This window comes from Leguminivora glycinivorella, chromosome 11 (genome assembly GCF_023078275.1).
Source record: "Leguminivora glycinivorella isolate SPB_JAAS2020 chromosome 11, LegGlyc_1.1, whole genome shotgun sequence".
NCBI classification, from domain to species: domain Eukaryota; kingdom Metazoa; phylum Arthropoda; class Insecta; order Lepidoptera; family Tortricidae; genus Leguminivora; species Leguminivora glycinivorella.
The window spans coordinates 5,169,342-5,176,857 of NC_062981.1; positions in this window are offsets into that span (position 1 = coordinate 5,169,342).

Below are 7,516 nucleotides of genomic sequence, written 5' to 3' on the forward strand. Positions count from 1 at the left end.
GGTTTCCGAACGCTGAACCAACACAGGCTGAGTCCGAATCCCATAAGGATTTGCAGGCAAACAAAGAACAAAACTGGGGGTTAGGTTACCATGAAGTGCTAAAGCCGTTCAGTTTAGGTTGAGACATCGGAACGAAACTATATAACTGCTATAGTTGTCCCTTTCTTTCGACCTAAAAAAACTTTTTTCAAAACTTTTCTGTCAAAAACTTTTTTTTCTAAAATAGGTAATTTTTTTTTTCCTTCTCAGAATTACGAGCCCTTTTCATCCTACTAGGCAGAAGAAAGCGTCCCAAATTTATTTTTTCCATTTCGTTACCATTTTTCAAACACTTTGTATAGCGGTTACAAAGTGGAAAGTATGCAAAATAATAGAAAATTTTGGGACCATCTTTTTATCTCTTATTTTATGTCCTAAATCGAAAGGGTTCGTGATTCTGAGTAGGAAAAACATAAAATTTACCTACCTTAGAATAGTACATTACGATACAAGTGAGTAAAAAAGGAAGTTCGAAACGAGTGGCGATAAATTAAAACACGACCGAAGGTAGTGTTTTAAATCGACACGAGTTACGAATTTCCTTTTCGCACGTGTATCGTACGACGTTTTTCAGTACAGATTAGCCTCCGAAGTTTCGACCTGGCATATAATGAACCACTTCTCTCACTAGTGTGTAAAAAAAACACCATCTGTACCTACTGAAAAAAATATTTTTGGTGATTGTTCTCGCGAAAATGCCCCCTAAACGTCTAAGTACCTACTTCATGCTGGTAACCCCCTGATGGTAGCAAAACCTGGACCTGGACGTATTGTCAAAGATGGCACGTCCCTGAAAGTACGTAGGTACCTACATTCTACAGATATGGCGGAAAGGAACAAAACAACAGTGGAATGCTCTTTAACTCTTTTTCCAGAAGTCAGTGTTTTTTTCCTCTAGAGAATTTTCCGTAGTACCTAATGGCAAATGTAGGTTGATTTGGGAGGAACTGACCTGAATACAATTTTCATTGTAAAGTGCTTTCCCCGTCATAAACGCTGCAACGGACGAAGCTTAATAGCTTTCTCGTGACTTTTAATGCTTTAATCTAAACAAGGCTGCTGATAAGAAGGAAATTTATAAGCAAGAGTACTTAAACACTACATACATACTGTACTTAGTATGAAAAAAGAGTGGAAGGGTCAGTTGGAAGTGGAAGACCTAGGCGAACTTTTCTTGTTGAAATCGGGGAAATATTGCAAAAAGGCCAGGTCAGAAGTACTCGAAACCGACGAGCGTGTATGAGAAACGTTACGAAAGTGTGTGAAGCGAAAGTGGTTTGTCAGGATCGTAGTAAATGGAAATCCGTGATCTCTGCCTACCCCTCTGGGAAACAGGCGTGATTGTATGTATGTATGTAAGAGTACTTTAGTAAGAAGTGTGCCTACCTAGGTTAGAGTCTCAGGAATTTAGTCTGCAAAGAGTATTTTAATATCACGTAGCTGTTGTACGAGCGTAAAAGCTACCTAATACACAATACAGCTTCCGCGAACTGTATTCAGCCGCGTCTCCTTTCAATAGGGCTTTAATGATCGCTAAAATGTATGTATGTATATATTTTATCCATTGTCTATATGGTACCTTGTTGTACAAATTGCTAGATTTTTATTACCCTCTTTAACTCATTCCTCTCATTTACTCAAACGTTAACTGGAAGAAATCCCTCTAAGGGATAAGTTCGTCTTTGTACTTCACATCTCAATGTATGTGTTTTTGTACAATAAAGAGTTACTACTACTACTACTACTAAAATGACTTATTGTCTTCTTCTTCTTCTTCTCAGCATATTCGCGTCCACTTAAGTATTGCGCGAATTATTTTAATTAGGTTATACTATACATATATTTCCTTGCTTATTGTTTCAATAACCTAATTTTGGAAATACCTACCTATAATTTAACGTCATTGCTCTTTCTCCCCTTCGACCCTTGCCACCGTGACCGAATGGCCGAGTGGTTTGAGGCATCCGTCGCGATAACGGAGGACGCTGATTCGAATCCAGCTTTGGACACTTGGAGGCCTTGGTCATTTTTTCTTTGTATATGACATTTATTACAGTTTATAGTTAAAATAGTAGTGTGTCTACTAAAAATACAAATTAAATTATTTTCTATGAGGATAATTTAATTTGTTCTAAGAATTAGCATGGCAGCGCCATCTCTCTTCGCTAACTCGTAATCACATGGGTTGATTCAGTTAGGAGATCGAACTAGTTTCGGTTCTATCTCAGAGATGGCCGGGGGCGCCTTAGCCTTCGGTAATTGTGTAATATACTTGAAAATTTCGACCCTTGCCACCGTGACCGAATAGCCGAGTGGTTTGAGGCATCCGTCGCGATAACGGAGGACGCTGGTTCGAATCCAGCTTTGGACACTTGGAGACCTTGGTCATTTTTTCTTTGTATATGACATTTATTTCAGTTTATAGTTATAGTAGTGTGTCTACTAAAAATACAAATTAAATTATTTTCTATGAGGATAATTTCATTTGTTCTAAGAATTAGCATGGCAGCGCCATCTCTCTTCGCTAACTCGTAATCACATGGGTTGATTCAGTTAGGAGATCGAACTAGTTTCGGTTCTATCTCAGAGATGGCCGGGGGCGCCTTAGCCTTCGGTAATTGTGTCATATACTTGAAAATTTCGACCCTTGCCACCGTGACCGAATGGCCGAGTGGTTTGAGGCATCCGTCGCGATAACGGAGGACGCTGGTTCGAATCCAGTTTTGGACACTTGGAGGCCTTGGTCATTTTTTCTTTGTATATGACATTTATTTCAGTTTTCAGGTCATTGCTCTTGCAAATATCTCCACTTTGCAAAATACCACAGCTATATAAAACTAGATCCTACTCATAGTCTTGTCTTGTGTTCCTGAATACAACGTTCATATGTACGTCTGTGTTAGGGACATCAAAGCAAGTAATTGTCATAATCAATGCCGATCAAGTACAGCTTCCAATCAGTCACGTTTATCAATAGATTACCCCCCATTTTTTTCAACAGACAATGGAACAAACCCAGACTGAATGATCCGCACGGGCGGCCGTGGCCAAGGTCGTCTTAATGCGCTTAGCCGAAGCCATGCAATGACGCGCAGTTCGCCATCCAAACCCACCAGCAAACTAAGACCCCTGATGTTCACACACTAAGAAACTAACCAGGGGTTATGTTATACTGGGTGGAGGCAGTCAGTTCGACGCCACAGTGATTGTTGTACCCGTATTGATTAGAGCATGCATCAAAAGGGTGGGATGACGATCCGATCATAAAGTCGTCAATCCTGCGGATTTGTAGGGCTGCTATTAAAAATGGTGAGCAAGTGTCACGTTATTTTAATTTGTAATATTATAATTTGCCTATATTTAGCGATTTTTATGTAGAGATGTCAACAGGAGATCGTGACTCTGACCCTGGGTACTTGGGTAGTTTGAGTAGGTATTTCAGTTATTTATCTAACAAATTTAAGAACAAGTCACTGACATTATCAGAATTAATACAAATCTGAAGCATCGCTGATGCAGTCACAATCTGAATGTAACCTAGTACCTACCCAAAAATGTAGTAATATCAAAGCAAAATTCATCCGGACTAATGAAGTATCTCACAAAGCCCAAACCAAGAAAATCTTATTCTCCTTGGGAAGAATATCGTTTTCAGTGTTTTTGTTTATAATTTCCTTACATCCGAGGCGATGCACTAAACCAGCGTTAGAAATTACACCCAACTGCCATACGGCATTTCGTAAAAGCATACCCGTCCCCTCGTTTAGTATGCTACACATTATTCTAAGTCCCCTAGACGCCCTAGACAAAGGGGTGCTATCGGGGAGAGCTGTAATCAATGTCTAGCCTGTTTTTGACACGTGCCAAGCGATGCGTCTACTGTGTAAATATTTACGGAGTGATTATTGACAGGGCGAAAAAGAGCATGCGTGAGAACAAATGCATTTAGCATGGCAAAAGTTGCTTGTATTGTATTGGATATGTTCGGTTCTTCCACTTTATACTCCATATTTGTTTTTCTTTTTTCTTTTACTTTTTTTATATATATCATTTCCATCATTTAAGAATTTTAGACACAGAGTCCATAACCAAAAGTACAAGTCGTTAACGCTCCGGTACGAACGATACCTGGCCCCGTAGCCGAATGGCATTTCTCCGACGCCAAACGAAAGCGATACGCCGCTGGCTCTGTCGCGCCAATACGCAAGCGCGATAGAGATAGATATCTACTAGCGCTTCGTTTCGTGAGCGTTTCGTGAGCGATTGTGCCATTCGGCTAGCCACCCTGAGATGCAAGTCGCAACTGAAGGGAATACGGAAGAGTGACAAAGAGAGATAACTAAGATACTTACGCTACGCGGAACGATTGTAATCTTGGCCAAGGACCATGTTGTTGCTTTCGTTTATTGATACAAAACTTACAAACCAGTTAGGCAGTTTTAATTTCTTTACATTTCTAAGTTGGTCTGTCATAATCATGACAAAGTCAACTATAACACTTTAAGTTCTCGCGGTTTGTACACATATTTAAAGTCACATACAGGTCGAACGCGATTAATTAACATTATTTTACCGTTTTTCCCAACGTTTCGGCCAGGTTGCACTGGCCGTGGTCGCGGAAGACTGACGTCCCAGCAAACAGCAGTCAGCAGCAGCAGCAAACAGCAGTCAACTATCAGTCAATGCTACATTTCAAAGACTTATATTTATGTAGGTACCTTTGGCGTCGTCCTATATCTATTGGGTTGGTAAGAAAGTAATGAGCGAATCATAACCAATATTGTAATTTTTATTTAATTTATTATTTTAATCATTTATCAAAAATATAATGGCCTTCGTTATCTACTACTTGTCTCCATCGTTCTGGTAAAGAATGAATAGCATCGGCGAAGAAGTTCTTAGGTTTAGATTCAAAAAACTCAGCTATGTACTGTCGTAGATGGGCTTGATCATCGAACTTTTTTTCATTCAAGGCATTGCTTAGCGATCTGAACAATGCGTAATTCGTATGTGCCATTTCTGGAGAGTACGGTGGATGAGGTATCACTTTCCAACCTAGCTCCAATAGCTTTAGCCGAGTCACTTTTGCAATGTGTGGGCGAGCATATTCGTGTAAGAAAAAAACTTTAGCATGCTGTGGACGATTCTGACATATTTTTTGGTTTAAATTTTCAAGCTGATTACAGTATACTGATGCGGTAACAGTCATTCCACTTGGTAGGAGTTCCCAGTGAATAATACCATGAATATCCCACCAAACGGACAGCATAACTTTTTTCGGGTGAGGCTCTGTTTTTGGTGCCTCTATTCCTTTTTCGTTTGGAGCTAGCCACTGACGTTTGCGTGTGTGAATTATATATAAGACCCATTTTTCATCTCCAGTGATAAGATGGTCCAACCAGTTGAATGTGCGGCGAAAAGACAGAAGTTGTATGCAGATATCGGCACGGCGGTTTAGTTGATCTCTATCAAGTTCGTGCGGTATCCAAACACTGTATTTGTAGTTTTTTCCCAACTCGTGTAAATGTGTTTCTATGGTGACATGAGAGCAGCCTAACTCGGTAGCAAGAGTACGACTCGTTAGCCTCGGTTCTCCTTCAATTAAGGTTTTTAATTTGGCTACATCAATCTTCACCGGTCGACCAGACTTAGGTTGATCTGATAATGAAAAGTCGCCACTACGAAACCGCTGGAACCATCGTTTCGCCGTGGCCTCAGACACAACTTCAGGAGCAACACGCTGACATATATTACGCACTGCTTCGGCGGCTGAATGGCCAGACTGAAATTCATATAGTAAGCAATGCCTTACATGCACTTTTAATTCGTCCATTTTCTTCCTTATATTAGCTCGGCGACGACTAGTGAATGACTGACGAGAAACTGTGCGACTCGCCCTTTATATACTTTCGACCATAGAAGATTCTAGAACTCTCTCAAAAATTTTATGTGGAATTCAATCGATCGCTCATTACTTTCTTACCAACCCAATAGAATCACAACATACAAGAACATACATACCTACAAAGGGACAAAGCTATTGATCGCTGATGAGTGATGACGCATTTAGACCACTCTTACTGAGGACAGATCGACTCACATCTCACATATAACTGACATATAAGTATGTTGTACAATGTAGGTTCGGTACAATCGCCATTTTTTGCAGTAGGGCGTAGCATTTCATGTATCTGTGTATATGACATGTAAGTTAGTTTACCTTGCAAACGTTCCCTCGTTTATTATATTAAATAATTTACTGTATAAGTAACTTTGTAAACAGCAAACAGCAGCTGACTAAATTATGTCGTAAACCTAAAATCTAGGGATCTATTTTAAATAGGTACTCTCAACATTAAATACTTAGGTATGTATATACTTGTCGAAATCAACTTCAATAAAGCTATTTAAACTGATCCGTCACTAAGACTTAAAGCTCGAGAAAAGTAATTTAAATTGACTAGACAAGTAGACACTGCTCAAAAACAATTTCGTCTAGTCAGCGCGTCCCGGCGGTCAGTGACCACAAAATCATATGCAGTGAGACACTTTGAAGAGGACTCTGAATAATGAGATGAACGTAACTAGCTACTCTACAGACTACGAAAAAAGAAGGAGCAATCAGTTTTTTAAATAAAAATATTCAAAATAATCCATCCTTGCGTTGTTCCGGCATTCGCTGCTGCTCTTGGAAGCCCGGGGTCGAGATTTGGCGTAGGCACTAGTTTTTACGAAAAACATGGCTACAGCACCAGAGGTAGGCAAATGGCATTTCTGCGACGCGAAACGAAAACAAAAGGCCGCGATAGGTAGTCTAGCTCTGTCGCGCCAATACGCACGAGCAATAGAGATACCTAGATATCTACGAGCGCTTCGTTTCGTGAGCGTTTGTGCCATTCGGCTACGTACCCTGACCTTCTAATCCAAAGAATGTCTTGCTAATATGCCGCGTGGACTCAGGACACTTGTATGAAATTGTTTCATATGCACGCCGCACACACCGCCCCGCTGTGCTTCACGCCCAATATAAGCATACACTCAGGCCTTACGGCTCAGCCACGACATTGGTCTAAGCGCGACAGCGGTGAGCGGCGGCCATACATTGGAGCGAAACACAGCGATGGGACTTTTCATTCGCACGTATGGCTGCCGCTCACCGCTGTCGCGCTTAGACCAATATCGTGGCTGGGCCGTTAGTGCGTATTCACATTATCCGATCCGATATCGGATTTCGGAAGGATTTCAAAGGCAAAAATCAAAGATGGCGGCTTCAATGTATGGGATATCGGTCCTACATCCCATATCAGAAAACGCACTTACACTAAGCCTTCTGAAACTGTATCTGCTACGCTCCGCCCGCCGTTGTAGCAACGTCTACGCCGTAGAGTTGGAGAAGTGACTTCTTCAATGGCGCTCCGGCTGTTATATGTTATGTGACAGCGACATAACATTGTGTGATAGGGACAGCGCGATGTCA